The 23,499-nt window shown below is 34.3% G+C and overlaps 1 long non-coding RNA gene across 1 annotated transcript; it reads right to left on the reverse strand.

Moving 5' to 3' along the window:
* Positions 1 to 20,499: 20,499 nt before the first annotated feature.
* LOC127855849 (uncharacterized) lies at positions 20,500 to 22,801 on the reverse strand. The gene is made up of 3 exons (XR_008037776.1): positions 22,633 to 22,801; positions 22,297 to 22,471; positions 20,500 to 21,908 (listed from the first exon to the last, which is right to left on the reverse strand). It is a non-coding gene; the product is annotated as an uncharacterized LOC127855849 (long non-coding RNA).
* Between the last annotated feature and the right edge of the window lie 698 nt (positions 22,802 to 23,499).

A 23,499-nucleotide genomic window follows, 5' to 3' on the forward strand; every position in this document is an offset into this window, starting at 1 on the left:
TTATGTTGTGTGCATTTGTCATTATGTTGTGTGCATTTGTCATTATGTTGTGTGCATTTGTCATTATGTTGTGTGCATTTGTCATTATGTTGTGTGCATTTGTCATTATGTTGTGTGCATTTGTCATTATGCTGTGTGCATTTGTCATTATGTTGTGTGCATTTGTCATTATGCTGTGTGCATTTGTCATTATGTTGTGTGCATTTGTCATTATGCTGTGTGCATTTGTCATTATGTTGTGTGCATTTGTCATTATGCTGTGTGCATTTGTCATTATGTTGTGTGCATTTTTCATTATGTTGTGTGCATTTGTCATTATGTTGTGTGCATTTGTCATTATAGTGTGCATTTGTCATTATGTTGTGTGCATTTGTCATTATGTTGTGTGCATTTGTCATTATGTTGTGTGCATTTGTCATTATGTTGTGTGCATTTGTCATTATGTTGTGTGCATTTGTCATTATGTTGTGTGCATTTGTCATTATGTTGTGTGCATTTGTCATTATGTTGTGTGCATTTGTCATTATGCTGTGTGCATTTGTCATTATGCTGTGTGCATTTGTCATTATGTTGTGTGCATTTGTCATTATGCTGTGTGCATTTGTCATTATGTTGTGTGCATTTGTCATTATGCTGTGTGCATTTGTCATTATGTTGTGTGCATTTGTCATTATGCTGTGTGCATTTGTCATTATGTTGTGTGCATTTGTCATTATGTTGTGTGCATTTGTCATTATGTTGTGTGCATTTGTCATTATAGTGTGCATTTGTCATTATGTTGTGTGCATTTGTCATTATGTTGTGTGCATTTGTCATTATGTTGTGTGCATTTGTCATTATGTTGTGTGCATTTGTCATTATGTTGTGTGCATTTGTCATTATGTTGTGTGCATTTGTCATTATGTTGTGTGCATTTGTCATTATGCTGTGTGCATTTGTCATTATGTTGTGTGCATTTGTCATTATGTTGTGTGCATTTGTCATTATGTTGTGTGCATTTGTCATTATGCTGTGTGCATTTGTCATTATGTTGTGTGCATTTGTCATTATAGTGTGTGCATTTGTCATTATGTTTTGTGCAATACCAAAATACCACAAACTACCAGCGCAGATGATAGAGCACTCCTTTCGCACTATATCTCAGACAAATCAAATGTTGAAGACAGTGGAAGAGTTTAGAAGGAAATACAGATACATTCATCGACTGTACAAAAAGTGCCCGTATTGTTTAAGGTCCATCTACAAAGCAGAAAGTAAGAACCCTTAAATTTGATCGACTCTCAATTCACGAAACAGAAAGCACCATGCACCTGGGTATTGAAAGGAAAAAGTCTGGAAAAATCGACATACCGGTAGATCCCGTCAGGTCAATCGGATTGTGGGAGGCGGAAGACGCAAGTTTACTATTTGCGATCGCGTTATTGAGGGTACCGGTAATTGTTTATGTATGAAAATGGAAGAATATCATGATTAGTGGGATATGTCCGCGTCTTTAGTGAAAACTCAAAAGCCAAAAATCATGGTTTACAAATGTTAAAGCAAGATTATACGATTTTGTCAAATATGTATTGTCCCCTACCAGTCTGTCTGTCAGTCACACTTTTTTGGATCCTGCGATAATTTTAAAAGTTCTTTATATGTTTTCATGGAACTTAAAATATGGATAAATGGCAATATAGAGATTATGCACGTCATTTCATTTTGTTCCTACGTCAATAATTATGGTTGCTATGGCAAAAAATATAAAAAAACAGCAACAAATATAAAAAACATTGACAATGGTGGAGTTTCACCAGTAGGGGACCATATTGCTTGGCAATCTCTTGCTAATATGGAATGAGTGATGTATTGGACGTCATCATTGATGACGTTCAATCGAACGAATGATAAAGGGGGCTAAGTTTCCTTAAGTTGGGGCATATAGTCGCGATTTGAGTCAATTGAAAACTGGCCCAACACGTTTGCTGAAATTTTACATGTATATGAACCAGAATGCGATCTACCTGTTGGCGTTGTCGTAATATCTGGGAAAAAACAACTTTTCGAGTATTTTGTGTTTAAATATTTTTTCTGCGAAACCACACGCGCTAAGATAAACATTGTGACGTCACGTCATAAAAGCGCTTAGGCTAGCTTCCATCTTGTTAAGAAAACAAAGTAACTGACGTTACTCATTATTAATGCAATATACAGTTAGGCGTTAAATCGATAAACAACGACGTAATAATTGTGTTTGAATATCAATACGAAGTACACATGTATGTCTTTTGTGGAGATCGAGTGTGGTTGTTTAGATATATATATATAAATGACATAAATCTATGTGTTATTGTGAGCGACAAGTTGAAGAAAGGTTTACACGGCGAGGCTTTCCAAGACGTGTCGGATAAATGTAAGTACACACTGGTATTAACATGGTATTCTATTTATCCGATACTACCTTTAAAATACATGATAATCATGAGACAAATACATTATTAATTTAGGGTTTAATTATTGAATCAATAAATAAACGTGAGCAGCAAATCAATTTAGTATAAACAACACGCTTACCTTAATGACGACGATAATCCAATATGTATAACAATTACAATTATGTATGATAAACACACAATCCGAAATACGTTTTTGCATTCGTTCTATGCTTTAAACAAATAAATAACTGTTAAAAACATCCAGAGAATTTAACTTAAAATTGTTTGTTTTGACAAATAAATTACGTCACACAACATACGTCATAATTGCGCAATCAGTTGCATGCAAAATAAAAGTACGGAAAGCCGGTTTTGAGAAATGTTTATATAGATAAGCAAAATAGTATGATACAAACAATAACAAACGGCAGAGCGGGGACGGACTTTTTAAAATAGCACTTATTGAAATAGTTTCATGTATATTAAAATCCCTGCGATATCTTTGGTGACCTTCATCAAATTCATAGAAAAAAATAAAATACAATGCAAGTATCACGTGTACTTGAATTTGTCCGACGAGTTGAAGAAAGGTTTTCACGGCGAGGCTTGCCGTGAGCAACACATCATTAGCAGCATAAAGTGCGTAACAAATAAACAAAATAATCAAACATAATAATAATTTAACGTAGCACATTTAAATATCTATTGCAACTGACACCGTTTTGTAGCGAAATTTGATGACTCAATTTCAGCTTTAACAAGAGTTATAAAAATACTTAATTAAGCATAAACGTCACGCTTATCTAAATGACATCGTTAATCCAATGTTTGTAACAATAAGTTGACTACTTTAATCCAAAGTTTATAACAAACACCTTGAAACGATATGCACTTCCACCTTTATTAATCCATGTCTTTATCGAAACTTAGTTCAAACCACACAATTGTATTGTATTTCTATCTATGTTTACATTTATGCATGATGAACACACAATCCGAAATACGTTTTGCATTCGTTCGATGCTTTAAACAAATAGTTTACAAATAAAAAACACAACGCCCGCGACATGTCCTTAAATTCCAGAGAGTGTAAATAAAACTATTGTGTTTCGTCACCGAAATGACGTCACACAATGTACTGCGTAGTACATTTCGTAATATAAAATCAAAGCGCTGATTGCATTGCAAAATGAATTCAACACTATCTTGAACGCAAAGCTATAATGATGTTTCAATAAAATACACAGAATTTTGTAGACACAGAAAAAGGCTTAATGCTAGTCGATAGTGTTTAAGATGGGGATGTCCGACACAATGCAGTGGTTTGCTCTTTTCACGTTTTTAATATTATAGTCATGGGAATTGAAGTTCTACTTTTTAAGGTAGCTAATCGAACGGCTTCGAAACAATAAACATGTCTGCGAGTATTATGGTTTATTTCATGTGATATGTATATTAAATTTTTGCGAGAACTTTGGTTACCATCATTAAATGCATAAAAAGAAATAGGTTTTCAATTTTATTTCATCTCCCCACTCATTCCATCCCGCGAAACCCTTAAGGTGTCGCAACTCTAGTATGGAATGAGTGAAGTATTGGACGTCATCATTGATGACGTTCATTCGAACGAATGATAAAGGGGGCTAAGTTTCGTTAAGCTGGGGCAAATCACTGCGATTTGAGGCGCTTGAAAACTGGTCGAACACGTTTGCTGAAATTTGACATGTATATGGACAAGAATGCGATCTACCTGTTGGCGTAGGCGTTATACCTGGGAAAAATCAAGTTTTCGAGTATTTTGTGTTTAATTTTTTTTCTTCGAAACACAACGCGCGAAGATAAACATTGTGACGTAACGTCATGAAAAGCGCTTAGGCTAGCTTCCATCTTGTTAAGAAACTAAGTTACGCGTTATTAATTCAATATAATAGCCTATACAGTTAGGCGTTAAATCTATAAACAACGACGTAATAATTGTGTTTAAATATCAATACGAAGTACACATGCATGTCTTTTGTGCAGATCGAGTGTGGTTGTTTAGATATTCATGACATAAATCTATGTTATTGTGTGCGACGAGTTGAAGAAAGGTTTACACGGCGAGGCTTTCCGAGACGTGTCGGATAAATGTAAGTACACACTGGTATTAACATGGTATTCTATTATCCGATAATATCTTTAATATACATGATAATCATGAGACAAATACATTATTAATTTAGGGTTTAATTATTGAATCAATAAATAAACGTGAGCAGTAAATCAATTGAGTATTAACAACACGCTTACCTTAATGACGAAAATAATCCAATATAATATAACAATTACAATTATGTATGATAAACACACAATCCGAAATACGTTTTTGCATTCGTTCGATGCTTTAAACAAATAAATAACTGTTAAAAACATCCAGAGAATTTAACTTAAAATTGTTTGTTTTGACAAATAAATTACGTCACACAACATACGTCATAAATTGCGCAATCAGTTGCATGCAAAATAAAAGTACGGAAAGCCGGTTTTGAGAAATGTTTATATAGAGGAGCAAAATAGTATGATATTAACAATAACAAACGATAGTGTGGTGACGGACTTCTCAAAATAGCATTAATTGAAATAGTTTCATGTATATTAAAATCTCTGTGATATCTTTGGTTACCATCATCAAATACACAGAAAAAATAAAATACAATGTAAGTATCACGTGTACTTGAATTTGTCCGACGAGTTGAAGAAAGGTTTACACGGCAAGGCTTGCCGCGAGCAACACATCATTAGCAGCATAAAGTGCGTAACAAATAAACAAAATAATCAAACATAATTATAATTTCACGTCGCACATTAAAATATCTATTGCAACTGACACCGTTTTGTAGCGAAATTTGATGACTCAATTTCAGCTTTAACAAGAGTAATAAAAAAACTTAATTTAGTATAAACGTCACGCTTACATAAATGACATCGTTAATCCAATGTTTGTAACAATAAGTTGACTACTTTAATCCAAAGTTTATAACAAACAATTTGAAACGATATGCACTTTCACCTTTATTAATCCATGTCTTTATCGAAACTTAGTTCAAACCACACAATTGTATTGTATTCCTTTCTATGTTTACATTTATGCATGATGAACACACAATCCGAAATACGTTTTGCATTCGTTCGATGCTTTAAACAAATAGTTTACAGATAAAAAAACACAACGACATGTCCTTAAATTCCAGAGAGTGTAAATAAAACCATTGTGTTTCGTCACCGAAATGACGTCACACAATGTACTGCGTAGTACATTTCGTAATATAAAATCAAAGCGCTGATTGCACCACAAAATGAATTCAAAACTATCTTGAACGCAAAGCTATAATGATGTTTCAATAAAATACACAGAATTTTGTAGACACAGAAAAAGGCTTAATGCTAGTCGATAGTGTTTAAGATGGGGATGTCCGACACACTGCAGTTGTTTGCTCTTTTCACGTTTTTAATATTATAGTCATGGGAATTGAAGTTCTACTTTTTAAGGTAGCTAATCGAACGGCCTCGAAACAATTAACATATCTGCGAGTATTATGGTTACTATCATGTGATATGTATATTAATTTTTTGCGAGAACTTTGGTTACCATCATTAAATGCACAAAAGAAATAGGTTTTCAATTTTATTTCATCTCCCCACTCATTCCATCCCGCGAAACCCTTAAGGTGTCGCAACTCTAGTATGGAATGAGTGATGTATTGGACGTCATCATTGATGACGTTCATTCGAACGAATGATAAAGGGGGCTAAGTTTCGTTAAGCTGGCGCATATAGTCGCGATTTGTGGCGCTTGAAAACTAGTCGGTTACTTTTGCTGAAATTTGACATGTATATGGACAAGAATGCGATCTACCTGTTGGCGTAGGCGTTATACCTAGGAAAAAACTAGTTTTCGAGTATTTTGCGTTTAAATATTTTTATGGGAAAGGGCACGCGCGCGTGACGTCATGAAAAGCGCTTAGGCTAGCTTCCATCTTGCTACGAAACAAAGAAACTGACGTTACGCGTTATTAATTCAGTTAGGCGTTTAATCGATAAACAAAGGCGTAATAATTGTGTTTGAATATCAATCGGTAGTACACATGCATGTCTTTTGTGCACATTGTGGTTTTTTAATGAACATGACATAAATCTATGTGTTATTCAACGTATTGAGTGCGACGAGTTAAAGAAAGGTTTACACGGCTAGGCTTTCCGAGATAAATGTAAGTACACACTGGTATTAGAATGGTATTCTATTTATCCGATAATATCTTGAATATAAATGATATTCAGACAATTACATTATTAGGGTTTAATAATTTATTATTTAATCAATAAAAAAACGCAAGCAGCAAATCAATTAATTTCGTTTGTAGTGGAAACCGAAAGTAAACAAAACAACCGTCAAAATGGCTGACGACATAGCAACGTAGGAACTAACGCTCAGAAATTATTTACAAAATAAGATCATCAGAAATGATGTAAAGTGAATGCTCATTCGCTGTTTTGTAGATAAGTATACGATCTATTGAAAAACCATAACATTTGACATAAAAACACCCGCGGATATGAAAATCTTCAGTGTAACGAAATAGCAGACATCACACGGCGTCTCTGATTCTACGCTGTTTGCCAAGGCCGATAATGAATGGAAATGCACAAACTCAGTAACTGGCAAGCATATATGCATTAGTAGGTTGTTTCGTGATTATTTAGAAACGACTACATAATTCTTTTGGTTCAGCCAGTGCAACTAAACAGAAATAAGTATAAAAAGTTTCTACACCTGACAACAATGTGCCAACTTAATACAAGGTAAGTTGTTTACATTATTTAAAATATTGCAAGCTTACAGTATACAACAATAAACAGCCGGTACAATGTAATGTCATCATTTTAATTTTAATAAGCCCGTGGTTAATTACCCTTTTAAATCTTATGGATCAATGCATCTCTAACACCTTCAATTGACTTGTTCGTGAAAAATATACACCCTCAGTGCATGTTATCCCATACACCATCACTCACTTACTAAGGCTCGATTGATCATTCTCGGCTCGGGTACTACTTACCGGTACATGTACCCCGGGTACTCTTATTTTTACTTACATGTACCCTGGGTACGGTAAATAAACTTAAACATACCCGCAAATATTAGATTGTATCCGAGTTGTATATCCGCCAAAAATCCGATGTCGTTAAACATGCTACCGATTAACGTAAAACAATATTGTTTACCTTAAACAAACTTCTCTTTTAAAAAATCTGCATCAACATGCTTTTTAGTATGAGTGTTGAGAGGACGCCGTAGGAATAAGCAAGTAATCAAGAATACGTCTCTGTTTCTGCTTTTATTTCCTTCATGTATAATGACGATAAGGATTGACGACTAACATCGACGACAATGATCACAAGCATTTAAGACTAACACTGACAACAAGCATTGGCGACTAGATGTAACATTGACGATTCTCTACAATAAATGAAATTAACAGTAATAAATGAATAATAAGATTATAGTACAACAGATATGCTTTTCAAAGTATAATATAATAGCATACACTCATTAGAATAAGATGTTTCACAAATAACATTTTGAAACATTTTCAATAAATATAGAAATATCTTAAACAATATTTATTACACAGCATTAATTAATTGTTAAAACATAATATAAATACCGAATATGGTGTTCCCCATTTAACGGACCTTGGTAACCAAATAATGTTTCTTTTAAAAAATCTATGACGGTAAAAAGTGAACGTGCGATGTCGCGGAAAATATTATACTTGACGACGTCATACAATGACGCGACTTTAAACAATTTAAGATTTAAAATTAAATCACATTATTGATTTTAACAATGAGTTTTGATAATATAAATGCCATTTAACAGAAAATTTACATAAATGTAAACATAATTAATTTTTACAAAATAGCCGACAACAACCGATTTAGTGTTAAAATTTACGCGTACGTTTTAGTATATTTACCGTACCCAGGGTACGAGCCTTACTAACTGTATTATTATTATATCTCACCGACTACAAGGTACCTTTACCTTGTTGTGTTTATCAACCTGGAATTTATGTAAAATCCGGCTAATTAGTAACAGATGTGATACACTGAGATAAAGATATTGCCTTAGTCCTTATGTATTTGAGGCTGTTTCCATAAATAATTAAGAAGTAACTTTTTACAGCTTTAAAGATTTTTTTAAAAATAAATAACTCAGAAAAAAGTTTATCAATTACAGAATAATTATTGATTTTATATAAAATGGCTCCTTTGTAATGTTTAAATGCTACAACTTTCAATCGACCAGTAATGACCAGTATTGACCGGTTTTAACCAGGTATTGACCGCCGGCCAGGTCAATACTCAATTGACCGGTCAATATGCCAACCCTGCATTGAAGCCTAATATGCATTTATCTATTATTATTTGGGCACAAATAATTTTACTGTGTGAAGACCCTACATAAAAATGCTGATTTTTGTCTTACTTGGTACCTGGCGACACACATTTTCAAGTCTATTTCATTAAATTTGGCATAGATATTTATAAAATTGGCATCGTATGAACCAGTAGTCATAGTATAAGCAACATTGAAGCCTAATATGCATTCATCTATTATTAATTGGGCACAAATAATTTTACTGTGCGTATCTTGTGTAACGTAATTTCATTAAAACTCTGGATTTTAATGACGACAAGTCAGACGTGTTATTTTATTTAACAGTAAAATATTTTTTAAAGCATCAAAAGATTGTAAAATATTTCCGATTGTATTTTTGTCATGCATAATTTAATCTTCCATAAGAATAAATAACTCGCTGCGTAAAGATTTCGGTTTCCTTAATCATGTTTTAGGTAAGAATGGTTAGCATTTGATACACAAATTTAAAAAAAAATAGTGTGGTTTTTAATAAATTTTGAGAAAGAGAAGGATGACCAAAATTGGAGGTTCATATCTTTGTAACTTTATTGTTTTGAGCAAAGGATTAAAGTTAAAATTGATGTACATGTAAGCGTGTCGTTAATACTAAATTTAGTTTTTTTATGACTCCTTCGCTTCTGTATATACAATGTATACACTACGAGACCCGTGATTGTTGCCTAATTTGCGGAGTCAAGGCGGACAGTTTGCTTTTTGAGTGGAAAATCACCGCGATTTCATGTGATTCGTCACATTTATATCGGTAAATATGTCTGAGAATTTCATTAACACAACCATATGACTACGCCATTTTTCAGAAGTGTAAAGAGTACAGTGCATAATTCGGGACGAGCGTATTTAAAAAGCTTATATCATATTTCTCGTAAATTACCAAATTATTAGTTTTGTCTAAATCAAATACCATGTATAGAGAAACAAGGTATTTATAACCGACCAATGACGAAACACTATGCAACTTTCAATTTAGACAGTGCTACATGTATATGGCAACAATATGGAATTTGAAAAGTGGTAGTGTATTTGGGCCTGGAATATATTTAAATAATGTTTACATGTTATGTTCAATAATTATTGCATGATCATTCTGCGCTGTTATATTAATTTGGAGCCGTTAAAGCTTCCGACATTACTTCATCAAATTCATGTCGGAACGGGAGTATTTTAGCTAATACGCCCATTGTATACAACAACAACAAAAGCTTTATTATTGCAATGTATAATGTAAGTGTATACATAATATATGTTACATGTACATGCGGTGATGCGAGAATCGCGGAAAAAATAACGGGTCGCGTAGTGTAGTATGAAATACATATCTCGTGTAACATAATTTCATGTAAACTCTGGACTTTAATGACGACAAGTTGGATGTACGGTTTCCTATATTGTGTTTAAGGTCAGAATGGTTAGCATTTTATACTTTTATAATTAAAAAATAGTGTGGTTTTAAATAAAATTTGAGAAAGGGAAGGAAGAACAGAAAATGGAAGTTCATATCATTGTAACTTTATTGTTTAAAGCATTGGGTTTAAGTTAAAATTGAGGTAATTGGTTGTTAATAATAAATTAAGTTTTTTTATGACTCCTTCGCTCTTGTTAAGTATGAAATACGTATCTCGTGTATCGTAAATTCTTTTAAACTCTGGATTTTGTGATCGCCTTTTGTGTGTCGTCTGTTGTTAGTCGTAACATTTACCTTGTTACATGTAACACTTAAGAATGTAATGTATTGCAGATTCAGAGATGTCTGTTCTGTTTTGAAGGTCATGTGAAAAATAAACTTATGGGATGTTTGCATATTTTAATAACATATAAATATTGTTCAAATCTATTTGTTGATAGATTTAAAATAGCTAACTTTCCTCTTACATGCCCTTGTATTTCAAGATAGAATACTTTCCTTCACAGAGGAAAGAGGTCTGAGTTTGAATCTCAGTGGGGGCTTCAGAGGATGATTTATTTGTAGAAAAATGATTATATATGCTCAACTTTGTAAATGACTTAAAGCCACACACCTAAAAATTAACTGCATGGCATAGTAAATTTATGTATAAATAATAAACATATTTTTATCTTTGCCATTTAGAATATATCTGGTGATTACAAGGTAGAAATCATTCTTTTTTGCGCTTTAAAACTTAAAAATAATTGCATTTGTCGAAATAGACATATATGTCTACAAATCCTACTTTTGGTTTAAAAGCGGTACCATTTAAACAATAATATATTATTTTCTAACTAGGCTATAGATTTAATTTTATCTATGCCAATTAGAATATACACATGTAAGGCTATAGATTTAATGACAATTTTGCACACTTTCAAATAGCATCTTTATGTATGGATTAACATGTATTTCATTTCAAAGTGTGTGGCTTTAGTCTAAGCTATGCTTAGCGCGCATGTCAGGTATGAGTCTGGTCAATACAGCCTAAACTTACAACGGCCTCGATAAATGACAACCGGCCTGTTTCACGCATGGACATTGATAGCCAAGATAATAACGGTTTGAATGACAATGATCATTATTATACATTACTATTGCTATTAAAACCACACAATTTGATTAAATTGTAATAATCAGATTTATGATTATCTTGTCAAGCGACCAGGCCGTCATGGATTTGGACCGTCCTGACCCGCATTTTAACCATGGCCGTTGAGGGCATAGCAGTTTTCTTTATATGGGCCAGTGGCTATAGTAAAATCTTGTTACCACTCTAGAAATCACATTTACAGCGATTTTCCTTGTCCAATTGGGAAAAGTACCCGTACCGGTCCGATTGGGAAAAATTGAGTCGTGAAAACCTCAAAATTGGGAAAAATCGAGTCGTGAAATCCTGAAATTGGGAAAATCGCGAAGTTTGGGTCTTATTGAATACATCATACAGTTCATACTTAATTGAACATACCCATTTAAATAATCATTTGCAGGCATGCCTTAATGACCATTAAGTTATAAAGTTTATATAAATAACAAAATATTATAAAGAACACACCAAATCAATTACTAGTTGTTTTAATCTCTTTTAAAGCAATGTCTCTCTCTTTCATTTTTGTGAAATTTCAACAATCTTTGATGTTTAATCATCACTCAGTTGCTTGCATCCCTCCCTGCACAGCATCATTATTGCTGTCAATGTGTCCTGTGATTGATGGTTCCGATTGGTTTTTTGGCATAATATTTGCTATTATGACTCATTTCAAACTACGATAAGGTTACAAACCGACGTAAAACAGTACGCTGGCTGCCTGGCAAAAGAACCGGAAACAGTAACAACTCTATTGATTGAATGCGCTGAATAATAAAACCCGAAATTAATCGAGCGCGTGGTTACACACAACTATACGATTTTCTTTGTTCGCTCGCCGAAATTTGGTTTTTTTACGAAACTTTCTATCGTTTTGAGAAAAAATTCGGACGCTGATTGGGATTTTTCCAGATGCCGATTGGGAATTTGGGAATTTTCGCTCGATTGGGAAAGTACCGTTTTGGGAATTTGGGAATTTTCGTTCGATTGGGAAAGTACCGTTTACCGGTACTTTATAAAGAAGGAGGAAAATCGCTGATTTACTGTGCATCCTTCAAGAAACTTGGTCAGGTCATTTGTTCTAATGATGTCTTGGCTGAATTTGAAAAACTGTTTCGCTTTCTTAAATTTATGCGCAAATCTTAATGAAGTTTGGTCAGAAGATTTGTATAAATTAAATCTCAGCCAAGTTTGACACTGGGTCATTTGAGCTAACAAAATTGGTTAATATATTAAACCAGGGTTTTTTTTTAGAAAAAGGGGAAGACGCTGGACGCTGGGTAAAAGGGGAAAATCGAGCGCGAAAGAGACATATTTGGGGAAAAAATAAAAACTGTTCATTTCAATGTCTATAACTGACCTACAGACTTCAGGTTTTTTTTTAGAAAAAGAGTCATGTCTCTGACCTTTTTGTTCTTAAACACATGAACAAGTATGATATTAAAGTCAAAGTCCTAAATAAAGTTGCAGGGGTAGATCTAATAATGGGAAATGTTTTCAACTTGGGCCGGGGAACGATGTCAATATTGTGATTTCAATTTCATGATGAATGGGTTGACGATCTAGATCTGCTACAGTATTGGAAGGGAAAGGTGCGGCAGCTGCCGATTGTCTACTTTCACTTTCACAATAATCCGACAGTATTAATCGATGTTGATTACATGTACCTCCGAATCCTGCTGGGTTTCAACGGTTTTTGATGATTCATTCTTAAAAAATACGTCAACGCAATTAATATTTTCCGAGTTCGAACGTTTTATTTTGTTCGTGTATGAACGCCAATTGTGAGACTTTTTCTGTTTTAACGTTCACATAACCCGGATGAAAATTCGACTGGTTTCCGGTAATTAATTGACGAAACACCCTTCTCGCGCAAGACCGGAATCCAGTAAAATAGTCACATGATTAATACGATTAGTTGCCCGGTTTCCATGACGTAATTTAAGAGCTATATATAGAATCACTGGGATTCCCAGATTTGAGTGTTCGTCGGGAGAGAGAGAGAGAGAGAGATCGTTGTACATGGTACAAATTGGATAAGCGTCGACTTCCCAAAAGAAAAAGAAAAAATCTTTGAGGGTAAAATATTATATTTTGGTGAAAAATTATATTTTTGAAGGGGAAATGGTATTTTTAGGGGAAAAATTCTGGTAGGGGAAGACGCCGAATATCGGCGTCACTTTCTTAGTAAAAAAAACCCCTGATTAAACAAACAAAAAGCATGTTTATACCACAGAAGTCACACTGTTAGTCTAATCTTCATCAACATCGGTATGCATATTTAACTTCAAAACAAATATTGGACCAGCGATTTCAATAGAAGCAGAATCCTGCGATTTGACGCGAGCAAATTAAAAATGACTCATTTTTGACGCAACCCTTTTTTCTGCAGTGCGTCATTTTGACGCATCAAAAATTTAACCCGAGGGTCAGTCAGTTAACATCTCCAGTTCCATGGTAATATATCCGCCTGTGCTCCTAATCAAAATTAATGTTTCAGTATTTGAAACTCGGTCTATAATCGAGGGAATAGAGGTCTACCCCGGGCGTTGTTTTTTATACTCTCAAGTCATAATACTACACATAAACATTAAGAAAACACATTTTCTCAATTAGATATAAATTATCCGAGTAGAATTAAATTGCTACGTCTTGACCTTTGACATTGTAATTGGCGGACGTATTGTAAATTAACATTAAACCCGCGTTCAATTAAAAAATGGCGATTCAAACAACAACAACAATTCAAATTACAAGTAATGGTGATTCAATAATGGAAATAGCATTAATTGGATTTAACGAACATTAAATAAGGTTTCTTAAACCAGATAACAACAAGGAAATTTTGGATTATTAAAGTTAAACTACTACTGGTAAGGCATTCTTAAGTGTATATATTTCCGACATGTATAGTATTCGGATAAACAGCAATAGATATACATGCATTTAGATTGTGTTTTTGTACAAAAGCTATCATAGGGATGATGATAATATAACAAGGATAAATATGTGATGAAAAGGTGCTACAGGTACATATCTTAAATTACTTAAATGTGTTATGATGAAGTAGATTTTAATGAGCATTTATTGTTTTAACAAATAAACATAGTATAGTGATAGAAATAATAAAAGTTGTAAAATGAACATGTTTTGTTTTTGAAAAACTTAAAGTCGATATTGTTCGCACAAATTATTGATATTTTGTCCTTATCTTTGCGTACCAATTCATTAAAATATGCTGTGTTATGTATCATGGTATTTTTATTTAATAACGCAGTATAACTTTTTTAGATACATTTGTATTGTGTAACTCTTGGAGTAGAGCTGCAACGATTCACCAACAGCTCGATTCGATTCGATTTCGATTTCAGACACTCCGATACCGATTTTTTCGATTCGATTCATCTTCAAACCTAGTTTTATTATATATTCACTCTTATGCCTAAAAATTAACATTTCTGTTCAAATGTGATTTCAATAAAACACATAAAAAAGAATAGCAAATTAGGACTCAATTTTAATATAAAAACTTCTGATTAGAAGATTGTGTTGATTACACAATAATATAAAAAAAAATTATCAGAAGAACGTAATTGGAATCAGTTGAATGGTAGTATTATCACTATTATACTTTTACCCAAAACCGCTATAAGCATGTCTACAATTGTGCATTGACAGCATCACCTGTTACCTGAAGGACACATCACATTCTCTAATTAACTTAACAAAACTCCAACAGAAATATAACAACTTTTCTGGCTGGCGACTCGAGTAGTTGCACTTGTGCAACCTCTTAGTCTTAGTCTTGCTAAACCAACGTTATATTTGCGTTTGACGTATTGCATTAGATTAGTGGTTGAGCCGGACTTAGCGTACGCCACATCCGTGAAGCACAGTTTACACTTTGCTTTATCGCTAGGGCTACCATTCCGAAACCCAAAATACTGCCACACTTTTGATTTTAGCTTCTTAGGCGCATCTGATAATTTCAATTTGTCGGCAACAACTTGTTCAGCCATTTTGACGCTTTTTTCCGAAAGTAGACCGTAACGGGCTTATTGATTGGATGACTAAAATAATAAGCAACCAATCGCGCGCGTCGTAATTACAGGTAAAGATAAAACCTACACCTTCCTGTATCAATAGGCAGAATACAGCGCGCTTTATGTATCTATGTATATATATGTCAGGCATTTCCCCAGGCGGTTTTAGCACAGCGGCCCCGCGGTGCCTGGACGTCACAATTTATTTCGCCGCGGCGCTTGTTTTTCCGATCATGTCGCCGCGACGCTTGAAATATTCAGGCGCTGAAAGACTTTGATCCGTATATTGTCTGCATTTGGTCAACAATTAATACAATACCCACGCGCTAATCAGCTCTGTAAGCATAAGGGTCTTAGATAAGACGTGTAAACGGAAAATGCACAGGGACAATCTGCACCATGCTATTTTTTGCAGTCAATGACAATGGACAACTCGAAAATCTGTCGACCAGGTTGATGGCTACCGATACAAACGTCCGCCAGAACAATCGGCTCCCGATTAATAAGGACCCGCAGAACTCTTAATAGTGCTCTTCATGCTTTCAAGATTAGAGGCCTTATGCTGCTGTAGTGTGTTGTTTTCCCATTGGTAGTCGAATAAAAAAATCGGCAAATCATCGTGGCGCTGTCGAATGCAATCCATAAACCACGTTTCTGCATTACCCAGAAAAATTGTATCTTACCCAAAGCAAACAGTATAATCTAATATGTACGGTGGCGAATGTTCGGTATAAAGGAGTTGATTGTTCGGAGCTGCAAATGATCGGATTGCAGCTTTAAAATAAGTCGGGAGCCGATCGTCTGAGGTAACTTATTTATTGGTTGCCGATTGTCCAGGTGGACAGTTTAATTTGGTGCTGATTGTCCAGGGCGACACGTTAACATCTTCCCGTGGACGCAACACTGAACAAATGCCAAGGCAACATACAGGGAACAGAGTAGAAGACCGATGAGGCAATGGAGTGGTTGACCATTCATTTATGGAACAGCCACAACCATCTCTACACGCTGGCAGCTGTTGGCCTGCTCCTCCTTACATCTACAGCTGGTAGGTACCTGACTAGGCTGTTAAAAACACAATAACAAACCAAACAAACGATGCATGTTTTGAATTTAATATCTGTTAATAATTTAAACAAAGCAAGTTAAACGATCTTATTTCAGAGTAATTTACAAATTAAGTATATTGTGGACTGCGAGAGGGGTATCAGAACAAAGAAAAGTGTAAAGACTGAAAATCGTTCTTGTTTGAAGTTTGCTGTCCAAATTGATCTGATAACTGACAGCATAGAGAAACCAGAAATGGAGGCAGAGGACTTCGAAAGAATGTGGATGTTTGGCACCAGGATAAGTCACGGAGAACAGTTTTTTTGTAAGTTAACATTGTATAGTTGTATACTTTTGGTAAAATATGTAACTGTATTGTTAGTGTTGTTTTTTCAATTATGTTTGCGTTTTAATGCCTAGTGTTATGTTGCTTCTTTTTAAATATTGTAATAGATGCATACAAAAATGGTGTGTTTTAACAGCTCCAAAGAAGTGTAGTTTTGAATTTAGAACATGAAAAAAAATCGATGCGTCTAAGGGGGGCCCGTCCCTTTCGTACCAACCCACTTTCACGCTGTCTTGCCGCTGTGCCTGACCGAAATCCTGGGGAAATACCTGATATGTATATATGTTAAAGTATCGAATCGAATTTGGTAGGTTTGGTATCGTAATCGAATCGAAGCATTTCGAATCGATTTTCGATGAATCGGATCGAATCGTTGCAGCTCTATCTTGGAGCATGTTTTTATCTAAAAAAATTGAATAATACAGACAAAAACACAATTAACGCACTTCAAAATTGACCCCAGAATTTTTCAATTTGACTCCTCAAAATTTCAGTCCAGGGGTCATTGACTCCTGGTTTTTATGGAATGAGTGCTATATTGACGTCATCATTTGATTTTAAATAGAAACAAATTCGTACCCATATTTCGTAACCATATTTTTTTCGTACCAATTTTTTTTTTAACCCATTTTTTCGTCCTTAAATTTTTTTCGTACCCACATTTTTTTTTCGTACCCATTTTGTTCGTACCCAAATGTTTTTTGTACCCTAATTTGTTCGTACACAATTCTTTTTTTTGTCCCCTTTTTTTTCGAACCCAAATGTTTTTCATACCCTTTTTTTTTCGTACCCAATTTTTTTTTTTTACCCAAATTTTGTTGGTACCCAATTTTTTTTCGTACCCATTTTTTTTATACCCAAATGTTTTTCGTACCCAAATTTGTTCGTACCCAAATTTTTTTTCGTACCCATTTTTTTCGTACCCAAATTTTTTTCGTACCCATTTTTTCGTACCAAATGTGTCCGTTCCCAATTTTTGTCTTACTCAATTTTTTTTTCGTACCCATTTTTTTGGTTCCCAAATGGTTTTCGTACCAACATTTGTTCGTACCCAAAAAATTGTTCGTACCCATCTTTTTCGTACCCAAATGTTTTTTGTACCCAAATTTTTTCGTACCCAAATTTTGTTTCGTACCCATTTTTTTCGTAGCCAAATTTGTTTTGCACCAAAACTTTTATTCGTACCCATTTCTTTTGTACCCAAATAGTTTTTTCGTACCCTAATTTTTTTCGTTCCCTATATTTTTCGTATTCTAATTTGTTTTCGTAACCAAATTGTTTTTTTTTCCTACCCACATTTTTTTCATACCCATTTTTTTTTCGTATGGAATGAGTGATGTATTGGACGTCATCATTGATGACGTTCATTCGAACGAATGATAAAGGGGGCTAAGTTTCGTTAAGTTGGTGCATATAGTCGCGATTTGGGCGCCTTGAAAACTGGCCGAACACGTTTGCTGAAATTTGACATGTATATGGACAAGAATGCGATCTACCTGTTGGCGTAGGCGTTATACCTGGGAAAAATCAAGTTTTCGAGTATTTTGTGTTTAAATACTTTTATGGGAAAGGGCACGCGCACAGATAAACATTGTGACGTCACTTCACAAACAGCGTTAGACATCCGCCATCTTGTAACGCGACAAAGAAACTCAGTGTTATTAATTCAATAAACACAGAAAATATGATTGTGTTTAATTATCATTAATACAAATGTCTATATTTTGTGCAGCGGATGTTTATTCAGACGGATACGACAGAATTACGTAAGTATCATTGTGTACTTTACAGTAGATTTTACTACGGAAGAAATTTATTATATCTCACTCAGTCACTGACAAAATGAGCTTGACACATAAAAAACAACCGGATCGGATTTACATCCACATAATATTGTGCGAATCCGATGCAATTCAAATTACTAATGTTTGATAACGTTTGATGAATTCGTTATATCAATATGCATTAACTTTCAAGGGGAATAATTATAATTGAAATGTGCGATTCAATGACAGTGTTATATTGGGATAATTAGTCGTTTAGCCGTAACAGATAAGTATTTAGTTTGTTGTGTTTCATTTTCAACATAGTTTTACCGTTTTTTCCTTAAAGTAAAACAGTTCAGTCGTCATTATATCTTGAATTTTAAATATTGAAATACATGTCGGATATTTAATATTTTCGGACGTTGCTACGTAAGCTAGTTGTCAACATAATTATTAAGATACATATTTACCTTTTACCATACAGTTGTGCAGCTGTTGTCTTCTTAATGACGCGCTGTTTAATGTCTATAATGTTTTTCTGCCCGTGATGATAATAAGTCTTTAAATCAACAAACCCCAGCAATGTCAATGGTCTGTCAACATTAGAAAAATATTAGCTAAAGAAACTTCAGCGTACAATTTATATGGTATTGACATACCTGTACTCTGAAGCCAACTCTGTATCGAAAGTCAACCAGAGTCGTAACATATTTATGTCACGCTATAAATCAAAGAATACTCATTTTCTTGGATACATTTCTACATATATTGGTGAATGAATATAAATTACTGCATCAAGGAATATTTTAAGGTTTAAACGTTTCAAATGCGTCTAACAATAGATGAAAATAACTCTCATCAGTCTGAAATTCACAAGACTAGTTTTAATTTGGATACTGTCGGATCATCCTTGACATCTTTTGCTGATATTGTAAACATTACCTTTGTTTTCTGAAATCTGTTATTTGTGATTAACAACATACGTCTGGTGGATTATAAAACTGATTACAGTGTGAATCGGGTAGTTTTAAATATTTACTTTGAGTTTGTATTTACACTACAATTTGTTAACAAAACAAGCCAGAATATTCTAAAATACCGGGAAATGTCATTCTGAATTTGAAAACACTTGAGCACATGGTATACAAATATACAAATACAAATTTTATTTTAAGTCAGTTTGTACATAACAACCCTTGTCAAAAAAGTGGGCAAAACCCGGTTTTAATCCGTGTTAAAACCGTGTTAAACCCTGCGGTATTGGCACCGGGTTAAAGCGTGTCTTTTAAACACACTTTTTGCTTACCGACTTGGTTTTTTGTAGGTAAAACCTGGATTTCACTCACATAAACCAACACGCTTATACCTTCTTATACCAACTTAAACCAACTAAAACTAACTTAAACCAACTTAAGTGGGTTAAAAGTGAGTGTGTTTTCCTTCTCTATGTTGGCTTTTAAACCCGCTTCTACACATCAAGTCGGTTTTTCCTGTTCTTAAGCGAGTTAAAAGTGGGGTTTTGTTTGAGTGTTAAGTGAGCTAAATGTGTGCTTAACTTAGATTAAACGCAGTTAAAACACACTTTAAAACCGAGTTTTACCAACTTAAGTTGGTTAAAAGTTAGTGTGTTTTCCTTCTTTATGTTGGCTTTTACACCCGCTTCTACACATCTAGTCGGTTTTTCCTGTTCTTAAGCGAGTTAAAAGTGGGGTTTTATTTGAGCATTAAGTGAGCTAAATGTATGCTTTTCACAGATTAAACGCAGTTAAAACTAGCTTTAAAACCTGTTAAATGCTCAGTAAAAACCCACTTTTCACCCACTTGAAAACTGAAAAACTTTTTTATGATAAGAACAAAAATATCATAAATTAAATTCTAATTACTTTTTTAAACGATAAAACATAAAACTTTACATATATATCCATATACACAGCATGATAAAACTATTTTGACAGACATGGCATTGTTATAATAAAATATAATAGTGTTATAACATAACATTGAACACAAAGAAAGAACTGAAAAAAGTAAGATTGTATGGAATAAATACAAACAAGAGATGTGTTTGTCAGAAACACAATGCCCCCTACTGCGCTGCTTTGAAATAAAATTTCTATTTATCATTTGGCAGGTATAGAAATTATCTCTCTTTGCTTATTATGCCCCCCTTCAAAAGAGGGGGTATATTGCTTTGCTCATGTCGGTCGGTCGGTCGGTCCGTCCACCAGGTGGTTTCCGGATGATAACTCAAGAACGCTTGGGTCTAGGATCATGAAACGTCATAGGTACATTGATCATGACTCGCAGATGACCCCTATTGATTTTGAGGTCACTAGGTCAAAGGTCAAGGTCACGGTGACCCGAAATAGTAAAATGGTTTCCAGATGATAACTCAAGAACGCATACGCCTAGGATCATGAAACTTCATGGGTAGATTGATCATGACTCGCAGATGACCCCTATTAATTTTGAGGTCACTAGGTCAAAGGTCAAGGTCACGGTGACCTGAAATAGTAAAATGGTTTCCGGATGATAACTCAAGAACGCATACGCCTAGGATCATGAAACTTCATGGGTAGATTGATCATGACTCGCAGATGACCCCTATTGATTTTGAGGTCACTAGGTCAAAGGTCAAGGTTAACCGAAATAGTAAAATGGTTTTCGGATGATAACTCAAGAACTCATACGCCTAGGATCATAAAACTTCATAGGTAGATTGATCATGACTTGCAGATGACCCCTATTGATTTTCAGGTCACTAGGTCAAAGGTCAAGGTCACAGTGACAAAAATCGTATTCACACAATGGCTGCCACTACAACGGACAGCCCATATGGGGGGCATGCATGTTTTACAAACAGCCCTTGTTTCTTCCATTGGATTTTGACCTCTGACCTTGAAGGATGACCTAGACCTTGCACCACTCAAAATGTGCAGCTCAATAAGATATACATGCATGCTAAATATCAAGTTGCTTTCTTCAATATTGCAAAAGTTATGACCAATGCTAAAGTTTTTGGACGGATAGACAGACAAACAGACAGTTCAACTGCTATATGAGACCCTACCGGGAGCATAAAAATAAGTTAATGTTGTTGAAACAGGTGCAAATCTATATAACAAAGTGAAAACAATGGTTAAATAATCATTTTAACAGCACATTTTATTTACAAAGACTTCAGTCTACTTGTGCATCAGCCGCAGATGCCTTAAACAACCTCTCATCTTTTCTTCAACATCAACCAGAGGCTTGTCAAAGGTTTTGGCTATGACATCTGAAAAATATAATAGACTATTCATTTTAAAAACATGCAAAAAAAACAACAAAATCTGTTCTTAAATAGAAAATACTCTAGCCAGAAAAAGAGGTTAAATATTTGCATATTAAGGAAGTCAATACAAATGAGTTTATTACTGATTGTCCTGGAGACAGTGACTAGAGACACGGACAAAGTTTTTCAATCCCTGTCTTCATGAATAAAAAAAAACTATTGTTAACTGTCACTTGGATTATAAAAACTCTCCCTTTTCACAAATGATGTAATAAAATGATCATTTATGCGACTGTAAACAGTAAGTGATCTGAAAAATATTTGAAGAATGTGTATTGAATTTCTATATGGATAACTGGTACTTCAAATTTTTATGATGAAGAAAAAGTACCAATGATTGCATTTCTCTCAGCAGCGGGGAGGCTTGGACTTGGTGACCCAGTTGTAGTTGTTGCTCCCTTCATGGAGCAAGTCACAAGCTGGTGGAAAGTGAATAGTCGGCACATGGCCTGTGCGATGGCCATCACCTCCCTGGTTTCATGCTGGATTTCAGCTTAAATGATACTCTGGAACCAAAAAAAAGAAAAGGAGTTTTGACAAAATATTTACAATTGGTAATTTTCCAAGGCTTGTAATTTACTTTCATCACATTACAAACTCTAAAAATATTTGTCACATTGGTCAGAATTGTGACGCTTTTAAAATGCAATAACCTGTATAGTTTTACCTCTCAACAAATCCAGCTTTCTTGTTCAAGGACAGGGCGAGGTTTGCCCACTTCAGTTCCCCTCAAGTTGGCCAGCTCGTGCAGGGTAAAAGCCTGGTGTAAAAGTCCATACATCAGGTAGTATGATTACCCCTTTTGCTCTTGGGGCAAGAGTTTAACCTTCAAAAATAAAAAAGAAATCTGTTCAGTAATAACCAGAAATATCTATAAATAACAATAAAGATGACAATAATCATAAAACACAACCACACTAATTCACTGTACACAACATTTACACTTTGTCATGTGTATGTTCATCTATTTTTGCTTCAAATTGTGTTGTTTTTCCTTTAAGTTGCAATACATTAACTTATCAATTTACATTTCCCAGTGACAATACATAAACATAATAATGATCATAATTAATTCAGTAAACTAAATAAAAAAAAGGATGAAAAAATGACAATACAAACCTGTTAGAACTGTTCTTCAGTATTCCAAAAAAAAAAAAACAGTTGAACTTCTTTTCCAACAAACTTATTGTTGATTTCCAAATTGTAGTAAAATACACAATGTTTTCATCACACAATACTTCATGCTGACAGTATTTCAATACATTTTACAGAACAATTATAAGTCTTAATGTTAATTTAATTTAGCTCAATTCAATTGCTGAAACCAGCTTGTTTTTCAAAAGTTGTTGTTTTCAAATAATTTCCTGTGCAAAAAATTGAACCAATCAAAAGTCTTATACCTCATTCCAGCCTTATGTCTGGGCAAACCCTATCAGTAGCCTTATCTGACCCTCATAATCAGTACCCTGTTTAGCTCTGAATGCCTGACAGATTGTTATCTGTTTATTGTTAGTGGTGTGAAAAGGGGTGTTTT

This window comes from Dreissena polymorpha, chromosome 13, assembly GCF_020536995.1.
Source record: "Dreissena polymorpha isolate Duluth1 chromosome 13, UMN_Dpol_1.0, whole genome shotgun sequence".
NCBI classification, from domain to species: Eukaryota; Metazoa; Mollusca; class Bivalvia; order Myida; family Dreissenidae; genus Dreissena; species Dreissena polymorpha.